The 15,231-nt window shown below is 38.5% G+C and overlaps 1 protein-coding gene across 1 annotated transcript in view; it reads left to right on the forward strand.

Moving 5' to 3' along the window:
* The first annotated feature begins 7,699 nt into the window (after nt 1–7,699).
* Nucleotides 7,700–15,231, forward strand: part of LOC118742464 (probable ascorbate-specific transmembrane electron transporter 2) — a 122,982-nt gene continuing 115,450 nt past the window's right edge. The window contains exons 1-2 of the mRNA XM_036474553.1: nt 7,700–8,107; nt 8,899–9,229. The gene's annotated coding sequence lies outside the window, so the exon portion shown is untranslated. The remainder of the gene's footprint in view (nt 8,108–8,898; nt 9,230–15,231) is intronic.

Below are 15,231 nucleotides of genomic sequence, written 5' to 3' on the forward strand. Positions count from 1 at the left end.
TATACTTTTAGATGTAAGTTTTCAAAACAAAGTAAAATTAAAAACAAAAATTACGAAATTTAAATATTTTAATCCACATCAATTATTTTAGCTGTGATTAGTTTGTTCTGTTCTATTAAGTAGAAATCAATAACATTCGTCTTATGTATGTATGTAGAAAAAAAGGATTTACATGTATTTTTATTTTATGTTATACATCTTACACATGCATACATACATACATACTATATAAGAAATTTTTTTTTTTTTATTTGATTTTGTCTCTGATCCTGATAATGTATTTAATAATGTAATGGCATTTACTTAAGAGAAAAAAATAATAATAAAGAACCTTTACTTGTTTACTGTTTTATTGATAGCTGGCAATTAATTAAATGTGTCTGATTAGTAAACGTTTCGAAACCAATTATAATATCGAACAAATTTAGTGGAACAAGTTTTAATAAGTAACTGTTTTTCAAGATAAAAAGATATATGGTCTCTGATAATTACGATATTAAGTAATTTTGCGTATACAAATATATGAATGTGTTGTACTTATGCATACATACTACTCAATATTTACAAATACATACATGAAATAAATTACAATTGCAAAACACTTTCTACAGTGACAAAATATGTGTGTTTTTTATTTTAGTTAATATAACGTTTACGATTCATGAAGTTATATTTTAGAACCCAATTGTAATCGAAAAAAAACTAACCTAAAACTAAACAACACTTAATGACACTAATCACACTTATTGGGTTCTCTTTTGGACTTGAAGGGAATGTGATTAAGTTTTGTGCAGTGTAGCTCGGGGGGGTGAAATAACACAAACGGCAATAACGCAAAATTTGCTTTATTTCACTTTTAAATGGGAAATAATACCAAAATCTGAGTTTTGCTTTATTTTCAACAAAGGTTGGAAATAAAACAAATTTTGCCTTATTTCCCATTGCTTATGTATACTATTTGTAAAAAAAAACACAGTTTACTGACAGAAGCAAAAAGAACTTTGTTTATTCCAAAAATACAGTTAAACCAAGGCACATTGCACAGGTAATATCAGTATAGCAGCTGATTTGATTTATTTCAAATTATTTGTTCTCGAAAATGTCAAATATTTAACATTTCTTCTCAAAAAAATTCTGAATTGTTAAAATCTATTTGCATGTGAAACATTTTCCATACAAAACCAGCGATTAAATAGCAGCTTTTGGAAAGCTCGACCAACTCAGCAGCACAACCGCTGATTACTGGACCTGGCACAGGATGGTGGATCAATGCTTCGAGAAGCGAACCAATTTACTAAGAAAGAAAGCTGCAACAATTTTCATTTTTTCAATTTAAATTTTTTACCTTTATCGTATTTCGCATGGCACGCTTTGATGTAGAAGAAAAAAATCAGAACAGTTTTTGGCACCTTCGATACCAGAAGCAACAACAAAATACAGGCAAATGTTGTTTTTGCTCAAATGCTCTAAACCTGTTTGATAGGCCTTGAATTAAACAAAAAATGTGATATAATTCATATGAAGAAAGTAATATTCACAAAATATTTTTACTTATGAAAAGTCTAACAAAATATAGGAAAAGCATCGTCTTTAAAAACTGCTCCGCATATTGGACATAGCGCTTTTGTATGAATTTATTCTGCATGCTTTTTAATATGTTGTTAAAAACATTGCTGGAAAACCTTAAAATGTTTGCATGGAACCATGTCGCAATAAACAGATGAAGTAATAAAACGGATTTCTCGCTTTATTTTCTGACATTCGGCTGCCTTATAGTCACATTTTATAGGCAAATTTTCAAATAAAGCAGTGGCACCTGGTAAATTCCACTATGGGTGGGATGCAGCATGCAATAACACCATACACAATAATTCGCATTACTTGGACATTAAAAAGCAGTTTCAGAAGTGAACTAGTGTTATTTTATAATTTTTCCTTTTTCTAAACGGTTATAATGCCACCAGTACATAATTGCGAAAGGAGGGGAGGGGCGGGGGACGCGAGCGCGTCGTGGAACGCGGCGCGGGGTGGCGCGGGGCGGCGCGCCAACGCGGACCGCCGCGACGCCGGGCACTTTCAAAATTGTATACTTACAAATCCGTCCATTTAACTTGTTCATGTACTACTTTTTGTCAAATGTAACTGGGTGACTACGTGCATATGTGCACTAGTTTGCTTTATTACTCAAATTGTTAAGTATAAAAGTTGGTCTTATTGCTCAACGAGAAATGAAATAAAGCAAATTTGTGTTATTTCACATTCAAATGGGAAATAACACAAATTTGCGTTATTGCCGTTTGTGTTATTTCACCCCCCCGTGTAGCTCACCCTCGGTTGAGTGGAATAAGGCCAGAGGAAATAACGCCCATGGGCTTTATTTCCCAATAAAGAGAAATAAAGCGCATTGTCGTTATTTCCATTTCGAAGGGGAAATAGCGCCCACCAATAAAAGGCAATAAATCCCGCGGGCTTTATTTCCTTTACGAAAGCGCAGTAATGGCCGCGGGCTTTATTTCCCAAAGAAATGGAAATAACGCCTGCTTGATTTATTTCATAAAAAAAGGAAATAAAGGCCGTGAGTAGTATTTTCTCTGGAATTATTTTACTGAAACATTCCAATTATGTATACCGGCATACATTTGCATAAAATGGAACGTATTTTGAACGAATTGCTCTCTATTTTTGCATAGAGCAGCAAAAGCAGTATACGCATAAAATTGAACGGTATTTTTGCCAATAACTGATAAGCGAATTATTGGAAAGTAAAGGTAAATTGTTATTGTTTTTATAGCCTTCAATGCGATGCGCATATTTTCTCCCAGCGTCTTAAGTTTCTCAGTGGTGGCGCGCAAACGCGGACGGCTGCGGCACGTGTCATGTGGCGAGTCTCCGCATGCCGGGCTCTAGCTGGGTCCATAAGCGTATACTCTGCACAGGTACGAGTTTAACCTGCTGAAGTAGCCAGAGCGAAGTTGGGCTATTGTGGTGCGAGTCTTCCGAGGCTGAGACCGATTCCCTGTGAACGCCGTTTATGGCCTGTCGGTAAGTTTTCGGATCTAGATGTCGTATTATGGTGTTGGCGCGACATCAGAAGGCATCCAGTCGGGGTCGAGGGGCCGTGTTTTGGCATGTCTGTAGCTTCGTCCACTTCGTCTTGCTAGTACCCGGTGAAAACACGGGCGCTTCATAGTTTAGAACCGTTCGGCCAATTGCCTTACGTTTTAGCAACAACGTTTCTTGGACTTTGTCCCAGGTGCTGCCGGCTAACGACTTGAGGACCTTGTTGCGGCTCTGTACTCTATTGACAATTTCGGTGGTAGCATCAGAAGGATAGCGGGCTGTCGAAGGCAACTCCGGGGATTTTCGCGTTATTCACCGTTGGAATTGGTTCGCCGTCGACGTGAATACTTAGTTGCAGCCTGATCTCCTTCTTCCAGGTGGTAAAAAGGTTTTCCGAGGATTTCGTAAGGGAGAGCGTTAGCAGTGTTGCCGAACATGGGCTTTTCCTACTAAAACTGGTAGGTTTTTTTCCATTTGGTAGGTTGGTAGGCTTGATTGGATTTTGGTAGGTTTCGAAACAATGAGTAATAGTTATTTGCGAAAAATAGAACATATGTTCGTATCTCCAAATATTTTAGCAACCTTTTTTACACAAATATTTCACCGGGGCGTTCGTATAATGGCGGCCGCAAACATTTAAATATACCTGATTCCTAAGTACAAACGTATACCTTATTATTGCCAATATGCAATACGGACATCCATATATCGTGACCTTAGGATGAAAAGGTGCCAAGTCCATTTTTAGAAATTTTTCCGGAGAGACGAAAAATGGATGTAGTTTCGTATTACCTGTCATTCTGCATCAAAAATTTAACTTTGAAAAAAAAAAATGGACTTGGCACCTTTTCACCTTTAGGTAGCGATATAATTTATGGCGTACTCGGACCACGATTCCAGAAAAGTCTGCCAATGGGCTCGTACTCAACCATATTTCAGGCGGAAGTCTTCCCAATCGAAGTCTGTGTTCGCGAATGTCATCGTAGAAGGCAAATGAGGCCAGAATAAATATTATGTCGGACATTCAGGCAGCGTTAAAGGCCTTAGAGTCTTTTAAACGGCATCAAGGCTTGTAAACTCTTGAACTACCTGCGAGCCCAGAATAGCGTCACGTATGAAGTGTTTGAAGGCTACGAAAGGGCTGACTGTCTCGCAAAGCGTGAAGCTCAAATGCGTTTGCATGGTCCCTAGCCTTTCTGTGGTACATCTAAAGGATACACTGCAGACCTACTTAGGATCTAGCTGGGAATAATCTCAAATTGCTGCCTACTGGCGGAAGTCAAAGGGAATAAGACAATCAAAGATATGCATAACTCTTTCCAGCAGGAACTCCAAAAGACACCGTGAACTTAGAACTCTTGCTGGCAACCTGACAGCACACTGCAAGTTAACGTACGGTTTTAATTAAATGGGTCTTTCTGTAGAGACGAACTGTAGGGTTTGTCGGCTGGTGAAAGAAACCCCAGAATATATTGTATGTGCCTGTCCACGAATCATGAATCGTAGATTGATACACCTTGGAGAACGATTGCCTTCTCCATCTAAAATTTGAAACATGGCCTCATCCAAAGTGCTGAGCTTTTTAAATAGCCTAAGTTTGGAGTGATTGCAATTTTGATTTAGCACAATATATCTTCTTAGGTCGCAGCGCGGGTATCTTCGACGTAATAATAATAATATCGTCACTAGACACGAATAAAGAGCTCGGAAAAACTCTTTGGGGAGTTCTGGGGAATACTGTTGCACTCGAAAATATAGTTGACCACGGGACATAAGTTTATGGGTCTTTCTTCGCTGTCAAAGAGGTTAACGCGGCTTTATTTGCCGCCACCTATGTTAAGAGTCTTTCTTCGCCGAAATTTTTTTATGCCTCTTTTTCCGCTATCAACTTTTGAGCTCGCGTCTTTATTCGTATCTAGTTACGATATGTATGTATGTGTAAAGAGACATATGTACATACATATGGATAAGTCTTTACAGTAAAATGAGTCGTTATACGCAGCTAATTTGCTTTTATTAATCTAGTTGTGTTTTAGTTTTACTAGTTTATGTTAACTATGTTTTTAAAAAATTTGACATCGAAAACAAATATTAAAACTCAAAAAAATGTTTGGTAGGTTTTGGTTGGTTATGGTAGGAAATTTTGGTAGGAAAAAAAAATTTGTCTGTGGCAACGCTGAGCGTTAGACTCCTTGCGTTAGACTCCTGCAGCGAAAAATTTCGGATATGTAACCGTTTACTTTCGAGCACAAGTCATCAGTTCCATTCGCGCATGCCATTATCGAACATTCCTTAAGGAGGGTTATCGGATGTTAGTGACTCTCCTTTCTTTGCCGCTTCTCCAGTTTGAGCAGTGGGACCACTCTTCCAATTTTCTAGAGGTCCTTAATAATAAGACTGGCCATAGGCAGGTCGGGGCTAATGGCTTTGGAAGCTTTCGCCTTCCCCATGGCTACCCGAACATCCCCGCTGATGAAAGCAAGAGGCGAACTAGGTGTTGGCAGTTTGTGCAGTCTTCTGGTCAATCGACCTTTGCCTTTGGTCGTCGGAGGATGCAGCGTAAACTGTCCGCTAAAGTATCTCCCCCATCGCTCTCGGTCCGACGAAGCGTGGTCGTCGAAAGAGATTTCGACTCTGTCGTCATGCTTCGAAAGGTTGGAAAATGACCTCACGGTTGACCAAAGCTTGCTCACACAGACGTGAAGTTACAGGTCTCCAGATACTTTTCTCACTCCTTCCACTCGCCATATTCAGATCCCTAATGCGGTGATTTCCGGGATCGGCCCGAGGAAATTCGGTCACGTATCCGAAATAAATCCAGCCGGAAGGAATCGGACTGCTGAACTTGCGTCACCCACGTGAACGTCAGTTGGCGAGGGAAGTGCAGATAAGGCGCTTTCAGTAACTTCCGCGAAACCATTCGGTGTTCCGCGGAAGCGAAGTCGGAAGGTTTATCAATCGAGATGACTATGGCTGGATGGTCTGATGCAAACGTCAGCATAGATCGCCACGGTATGCTGTTTATCAGACTAGCGCGGACAATTGTTAGATCTGGCGAGCTGCAGCAGCTGCCCCTAATGCTCGAATCGTCTACCTGCTCAGACAAGTGAATTCCCTTATGATCATTCAACAGGTGAGTGGCAAAGATCGTGGTGCGCGTTAAAGTCAGCAACTACCATACGGGTTTCACCTCTGAGGAGCGCACCTATTTTAGGGTGGCATCCTGCCGGGCATCTGGTTACAGGGGGTATATAAACAATAAATATTTCGAGCGAGACATCACCTGATCGGATAGCAATACTCTGACATATCTTGAAACCTTGGGGGCTTACAAGGGCATTTGGTTGCCCTAAAGCCATTCGGAAATGATGCCGTAGTCGAACTCACAGACTCAATGCTACCAAAGGTGAACTTTATCAAGCTCTACAAGGTACGAGTAGTCAATAATTCAACCACCTCAGACCCATTTTCGCTCACGCCCCGATGAGGGAAAAGGACGATGAAACTAAAGATCAGTTCTACGAGGTTCAGAGGTAAAAATCGTGCCGGGAGACTTAACGCCAGGGTGGGCAAGGAAGGCAACAGTCGGAAAATTCAGCCTTGATGACAACACCTCCGACAACGGAAAGGCTGATCGACTTTGCCGCGACCCTGAACATGGTAGTTAGTAGCACCAGACACCAGTATCGAAACATCCACACATCCCTGATCAAAGAACGAATAGCCAAATAGATCATGTTGTGATAGACTAGGATCACTACCTTCAACGGAGTTTTATTGTCGCACACATGCCAAATATGTCATGTATCAGATCTATACATATATACATACATATATATTTAGTCCCATAGTATAAGTAATCTCAGAAAAAGTTCTTGGTTAAAACTCAAGTCAGCATAATAATGTACAAATGTATATATTCTACGTAGTAAGTACGACACGCTAGAATAGTGATTTAATACCAACTGCAGGAATGCAGATTATTGAAGCGGATTATATGAATAAAATGCACACCCGATAAACTGCAAAATTGTTAAATATTTTTTACTGTGTAAGGTATCCAAAACTGTACCAAAGACATCAACCACATATATGAACTATAAGCTTTTGATGTGAAATTGCCTGCAACAGCAGGAAATGTTGTTAAATTAGCAGTGCACTTAACAGCGGCATAAGAATTTTAAGTACTCCTAACAATTTCATGAAACAGTTAATTCTCACCGCTACTGATGGCATTATCCATATAAAAATAATGTAGATTTAAAGAGCTTTATAAAATGACGATTTCATAAATTTTTCAGTTTATAAACCCTTTTAAAGCTACTTTATTTTGTATGAATAAGGCCATAAGTTTTTTATAGTACTTATTGATATATTAAAAAATGAGGTTCGTATACGAAAATGTGAAATTAAGTTTTTAAAAAAAATAAAACATTTTTTTAACGAATAGGTCAACTAACATGGTGGCATTATGAACACTTAACTTCCGCTCTGCAGGAGTTGGAAAATCAACATAAACTGGCGCTGTTATCTTGGTTTTTGCTGTTCATGTCAGCCATGGACTTAAAGCACAACCAGTGCACGAGCGAGCATACGAATGAAGAAATGCACGAATGGACGCTTCAGTCGAAGGAAAACAAGTGGGGTGTACGCTTCGAAGTGGCGGAAAAATTCCAGAGCGAACGTTGGCGACGAAATAAAAGTGTCTATTCGCATCTTTGCTTGTTGGTGCGTGTGTGCTACATCGCTGGTCGGATTTCAAATTTTACGGAATTAAATTAAAATTCCTTAGCATTCCAACACACGTACGCTCACTCACACGCATATTGTGCATGCTGGCGATCGGTTGATATTCCGTTTATTTTGCAAAGTGCGTGAAATTTGAAAAACAAAAAAACAAAGTTTTAAGTAAAACGGCGTCAGCGTTGCGCTTAATTTGACGCTGCCAGTGAAGTGAAAAGTTAATTACGCTGAGCAGGAGTCGGCTACAGTGCATTTGCGGCAAAAGTAGAGAGCGAATGCTGCACTAAAGATACGCTTGGGATAGGTCCGTGCAGTAGTTGGTTGCACTTTGCAGTTTGTCTGTTGTCTGTTTTGTTGTAGTAGATATACATACGCAGCTTCCGAAAGCAACGCAGCAAACAAGCCAGCGAGCAGTGGGAGTAGCGACGACAGCAGGCGCCCGCAAAACTTCGTAAAGCAAGCAAGCAAACAAGCGAAGGGACGGACACAACACTAACAGTTCACTAGAGCAGCCGAGCCGTTGCGTTTAGTTGGGGTTACTTGGAGGCGCGTCCGTTTCCGGTGTACTCACTCACTTTGTGGTTATTGATGCTGTTTGTTACGTATACATTTTTTTGCTTAAAAGCATTGCATATGTATGTGTGCTAGTGAATAGCAGTGAGCAAGCTTTGACTTTTAAGTGGGCGTGTCGTGGCAATTAAACAGATATCTAGCTCTTACAATGCAATATAGCGGTGCATAAAATCGGTGCCAAAATAATAAAAAGCTCTGAAATAATTTATAAAAAAAATAAAAAGGTTATTTTAAATGCTTTAAGACATCATCTTCGCTTGAAAGCATCAAAATAAATCTAAAAAAAAGTGATACTCCGAAAAAAAGTGCGCTCCAACGCCCTAAAATCTGCTACACTTACGCTCCTAATTACTCCGAAAAAGGGAGTTATCCTCTTGCGCTCTACGTATGAATGTGTATACACAATTATAGTTGTGTATTCTTGTATACCTGCTCCAGTGTATTCTTGCATGTGTGCGGGTGTGTTACTCTTTTGCTCGAATTCACAGCTATCTAATGGGTTTTGAGCGCTTTCATAACTAGTTGGCGGGAATCCCGATGAATACAAGACATATTTTATAAGCGAAATACGTAAAAAAAAAGTCCATAAGGAGCCTGCTAAATACTAACTCAACCGGCTTTTTTTATTACATATATATTTCCTTACGTCAACTGCCAACGGACATCACTCACGCATTCAACCATCGAGTCATTCACTTCGCACTCAGCTATTTCCTACCCATCATTCATCTATCAACAACGCCAGCCAGCTATTCAATAGCAGAAGATATCATCGCTCGTCACAACATTTTATCTCGGGCGTGCAGCAATAGCAACAGCAACAGCAGTTGTAACAGCTACACAGCGTTTACATGTAAGTGTTAGTCCCCAACAAATACTTTTTTCTGCTTTTGTCATTCCGAAACTTCCCTCTTGCCATATGAAGATTTCATTCCATTTTGATGTTAATGCTTGTGTGAATGCTTTTATTTTTTGTTGGTTGGCGTGACTTTGCATACTGATACAAGAAAACTAATTGATTTTTATGTGCGTTTGTTTTCGATAGTGTCACTCACTCCAGCAGCTAATACCCATTCAAAATTTATTTAGCAAAGAAAGCGGAAGTACTCATACTTATGAAGCGGCCTCGATATACACCTCATTGTGTAATTGATTTTATAAAAATTTATTAAATTTGAGACACACAGTTGAACTTGAGTGGAGAGCTCTTATTTCTATTAAATTATATTTATTTCAATTAAACTCAAAATACTTAAACTCAACCAAAAATAAATTTAATATTTTCACATTTTTCTTTTTTTAACACACATCGAAATATTTTTAAACTAAAACCTTCTTAAACCACTTTCGGCTGACACCAATATTTTCATGCATATTTTAATTACCTAATTTCCTTTATATAAGCTGAAGTTAATTCTTCAAGCAGGTGGCAACCCTCCAAGATGTAAGTTACACGATTTACACCCATAAAAATTCACTTAGCTTATTTAGTGCATTGAAATGAAATACAACTTTTAATAGGTGGCAACCCTCTTTACTTAACAATCTTTCGTTTGACTCCTATATTTTAATGTTTCATATAACTTGTATGCGATTTAATGAAATTCGACTTTTAAAACAGCTGGCAACCCTCTTAAAAAGATTTTCTAATTACAACCTTTTTAAATGTCTGACACCAATTTTTTGATACATATCTATTTCAATTACCTAATTCCATTAATTCAAGTTGAATTTGGTTCTTCATAGAGGTAGCACTCCTCCTTTCAGTAGTTTAGAAATAAAACCTTTTCGAAACCAATGCTAACGGGGCCCATATTTATAATTATTATTTCAGCGAAATTTATTTAAAAACTTTTAAAAGGTGGCAACCCTTTTCATGTTCTAACATAAATATATGTAATGTTTTTTCCATGCATAGGCGATTTCTTTTGTACATAGTAATTATTTTTGTTACAAACAGACCTTATCGCATAAAGGGACGACAAGGTTAATCCGAAATTACGGATCAGTTGATCTGATCAAAATTGTATCCTGACAGGCAGCAGTATTACGTATACTGCGCATTATTTCGTATATAGAAATTAATTTTAGCCTTACAATGCAGTAAAATTACTACTAACAAAATTTAATGAGAAAAAGGGTTTTAAAATTTCACAATCTCCTATTAGTCTTCGTGGTCGTAAAATTTATGTTTGTGGAATTCACTTTACCGCAGATACAGACCACTTGAAAATCAACAAAGTTAGCTTATAAACGTATTCGTAAACAATGTATGCCAATCAAGTGTCCACATCAATGTTGGCATGTCCTTATGTGCTTTGTCAGCAGTTGACTTGGCCTATCTAAACTTTAGTTACATGTGTTGGTTACCCTCAATGAGGAATTCCATGTAAACTTAATCTTGACAGCGGTAAAAATTGGAAAAACAAAAAAAAAATAATAATAAAAATTAAACTTCTGCCTATTTATTTCAAAGTATAAAGTATAAAACATCTGTGCACTTTCAACGTTGACCATTTGAAAAACTAAAAAAAAACATGAGCTTTTGAAATAAATTACAAAGATTTCATTATGATGCCAAGTATTTTTTCTGTTCTGTATACAAATAGTTGGAAATTTCCTCTACGCTTGAGTCCTCAGCAAATTGCAAAGGATATTGTGTTAAGTAAAAAAATTCGCCAATAGAGTGCAAAACTGTTGAAGGCCGAGACAGTTCAGCTTTCATATTGTGACGGCTATATTGAATTTTGCAAAGGCATGCACAGCTTATGGGTGTGGAGGGTCTATCCATTAAAAATACCCCTTAAAGTCAGTTGATTTTTTAATAATCAAATTTAGAATTACTGTATTTCTCTCAAAGTCTTTCAGGCGCTGTGCAAAAGTTGGCACTTTGCAAATATACTAGTTACATGGGAGAGGATACTTTAACGATAAAATGTTTACCCGTGGTCAGCACCCGTTCGACATGGAACGCCTCATATGTATGTACTAATTTAAATGCACGCGGTGTTTTATAGAAACATGTAATCAAAGGCCTGTTATCAACTCTGAGAAATATAACTCCCATCAGCAGGGGTTTCTTCCAGTAGTAATTATAACACTGCCTAACAAAAAACTGTTGAGTAAAATATTGTAGCTGATTTTTATAAGATTTTTTCCGTAGAATCCGAATCGTGAAGATATTAGATTGGCTCTAGTTTTCGAGAAACTTATGTTTAAAGGTGCCCCAAAAACGGGGTTTTGCTCATTTTGAACCTCTGTAAAACAATAAATTGATGCAAGGAAAGATATGAAAACCCTGCCCTTTAATACTCAAAATAAAAAATTTATTGTCCGAACACTGAAAGCAATCGTATACTGTTTTGGCTGTGTTTGATCACTTGTGTTAAATGAATCTGAGGCGCTGGAAATTTCTAAAGAGGCAGAAACTCAAGCTAAAACCTTTATCTAAGATAACATAACACAGGCCAACAAAATTTGTATCGGTTAAAAAATATTTCAGCCAGTCCTCATTGGATTTTTTCCGCAGAGCCCGAATCTGATATCAAAAATTTTTAATTGGTTCTAGTTTTCAAGCGATTAGGGCTTAAAGGTGTCTTCCTCACCTTCATTTTCTCTACTAGAGTCAGTGTCCAGCGGTATTTGGTGATTAATCGATGAAATCTCGAGTTGTACTTCAAAGATTGGTACAGGAATTTCTGCAGTATGTGGGTAAAGGCCGTTTTGCCGACTCTGTGTTCGGGTATTCACATGATCTTCTTTTACAATAATTTCCTTAATATTACCACAGTCGTGGCGCGTAAAACTTTAAGCCACTTCTATCGCCTTTAACCCAATGCCGCAAAGATTCGACACATGTTCGACAAGCCTTTCTAGGTGCCCTTAATTTTTTCTGTTTTTCTATCGCGAAACCAAAGTAAACAAGTTATGCTTTTTTAACAAATCGGAAATGTTTTGTTTTTGTTTCTCAGGAGTACATTCATTACAAATGGGGCAACATAAATCTGGATGGTATCGACAAGATTCTCGTCTCGTGGTTTCAAATCAACGAAAAGCTGAAAATTCGTGCAATCAAACTTCACGAACCATGTGACACGAATTTTGAAAAGTCAAAATGGCCGCAAAAATGGTTTCTCAAAGATTCTAATAAATACTATATCCATTTTGTTCACCACCTTAAACTTCTTTAATCTGACTTTAATCGATTGTTGTCAAATAGTTTAAAGTTTTTGAGGGGATAACGATATTTAAAGCAGCCGGCAGGAAGCAGCTGACTTTATACTTTTATCCAGTGGTAAAGAGTGTAAATAATACTGAAATATAGTGCTCCGTTTGGAGAAGTGTGGAGCCTCTTAGCCCTTTGCTGTTCCCTAAATTTTATTTTGTTTAACTTTTTTGAGTGTCATAAGAATGTGGTATCCTGAGGAACAACTATCTTTTATATTTTGTATAAGACCTTGTCTATGTAATAATAATAATAGATTGGCGCTTACACATATGTTAGTGTTTGGCCGAGCTTCTCCTCCGATTTGTGGCGTGCGCCTTGATGTTTCACACAAAGCAGAGGGACCTACAGTTTTTACGCCGACTCCGAACGGCGATTGTAATTTTATGAGAAGCTCTTTTTCATGGCAGAAATACACTCGGACGTTTGCCATTGCCTGCCGAGGGACGACAGCTGTTAAGAAAAAACCTTTTTTCTATATTTTTTTGCGATGTTGCTTTGACCAGGGCTTGAAACCAGGCATTGCGGAGCGGAAGCGCACACTGCTTACCACTACACCGCAGCGGCCTTTTCTAAGTATGTAATATAAAAATCCTAAAACATTATCAAAATTATACACGCAGAACATATACATACATAAATCAAACATTCATTGAAATTATTTAAAAAATTGCATAATAACTTCTCCGATTTTCTTTGCAGAGTTTATAGCATACAAATAAATTAGATTCACCATTTCAGAGCCCCATGTAATCAGCTTATTAGACAAAATATGAAAAAAATCTGGCTAGGAACCATAGTGCGGAATAGAAAGCATTAGGATCCAAAATAGTAAAGCCAAAAATTGTTCCGAAATATCGCGCGTCGCGAGCCACGTCAACGCCTCTCAACAAAATAGTAAATTACACGGAAATTCAGATCAATGGGGTTTCAACCGGGAGAAATGACCTATGCACCAACCGAGACGTATGTATGAGTTGTGGCAAGGTCTTTTTGACCGAGGTTATCACTTAAAGAATTGAGAAACTTTTGACGTTAAACAAATCCCCAGTAAAATTTCTTGCCGGGGCCATCACAGAGCATTGAGTTATTGCAGCAATGCTCCAATGATGTCGTATACCAATAATTTATTTTCCGAGGTCTCTTGAGATGAGATTTAGGTGCAGTGTCATAAAGCCATAGTCAAATTAATACTTGTAAATGGAAGTAAAAACGTATATAATTTTGAAAGGCTCTTCGCGCTATAGCTTTATAACACAGCACCGAAGATTCACCATCTACTGTGCCAATGCCCAGCTCTTCCGGCAAGGTGACTCAGGCGCTTGGTAGCTCACTTTTCACAAGCTTAACAGAGATAACGGAAGGCAAACTATAGGACCTCCTCCTGTGAGAGAAGGGAAAAAATTCTATAAAAAATGAGGTAGCAATCAAATGGTTTGAAATCCTGGTTCCTGCACAGATAAAGCTGGAAATCTGGTACAGACCTCCAGAGTAGGTACATTTAATATATACATAGAAGGAACACTTCTCAGTAGTTTTAAATAGCGACACCCGTGGCGCGTTTGATACAGAAGAACCAAGACTTATATATAGGGACCATGACCACAATTCGCCACTCGAGCCGCCGGTATACCGACTGAGCTGTTCAAAACTGCCACCAAAGTGCTGGTCAATGGCGAATTTAGATTTTCGCCGCGGCACTTCCTAATGTCAAAAGGATGTGTGTGTCGTAAAAAAGGCGAATTCATATTACAACAAACACATCATTTTGACATTAAGAAGTACCGCGGCGAAAATCTAAATTCGCCATCAACACCACCTTGTATAAATTCGCCTTGAGTAGGTTTCATTGCACTTCGCCCAATTCACATAAGGTCGATGGTACTGTGAGAAAAACAGACTCCGTCGGAGCTGGTAAGTCGTTCATTGACGAGATTTTCACAGTGCATAAAATCCTGAAAAATGCATTAGTTAAGCAACACGATATTCTACTTTTTTGTCGATTCTAAAGCTGCGCTTGATAACATGATGATGGTTTCTGCGTAAATCTAATACGGTTAAGTAGACAGGCGTTAAACACAACCTTCAGCCTAGTTCATTTCGCTGTGTGAAACTAAATGAGATTTTATACAGAACCAGCCAATTTCATGTCTCTTTTTCACTTTGCTGCTGGACAACGTAATAAGGGCTGCGTAAGATGATGCTGGCGTATGCAGATGATATTGATTTCGCCGACTTGAACCCCAGGGCTGTTAACGAAGGCTTCGTGAGATAACTGAAGGAAGCAAAAGAGGTTGGTCTAGCGGAGAACGAAGACAAGACAAAGTACTCCTGGGAACGAGGAATAACTCTTGCCAACAGGTGGTACTTTGGGCTCGTTAGAGAATTAAAAGCGGAGGCATCTCTCAACAAACCAAAATCACGTTCTACAATACTCTTATCATGCCCGCTCTCTTGTAAGGCGCATAAACGTTTACGACATCAACCTAAGATGATAAGTTTTTGTATGTTTTTGGGAGAACTACTCTACGCAGGACCCATAATCCTGTCCGCGTGAACGATGGCTACCGTTCAACGATTGCACTTGACTTGGACATGTCGTACTCGCAGAATGTTGCTACTCCGGTGGA

The sequence above is a fragment of the Rhagoletis pomonella genome, unplaced genomic scaffold (assembly GCF_013731165.1).
Source record: "Rhagoletis pomonella isolate Grant_MI unplaced genomic scaffold, Rhpom_1.0 Rhpom_scaffold_00007, whole genome shotgun sequence".
Taxonomy (NCBI): domain Eukaryota; kingdom Metazoa; phylum Arthropoda; class Insecta; order Diptera; family Tephritidae; genus Rhagoletis; species Rhagoletis pomonella.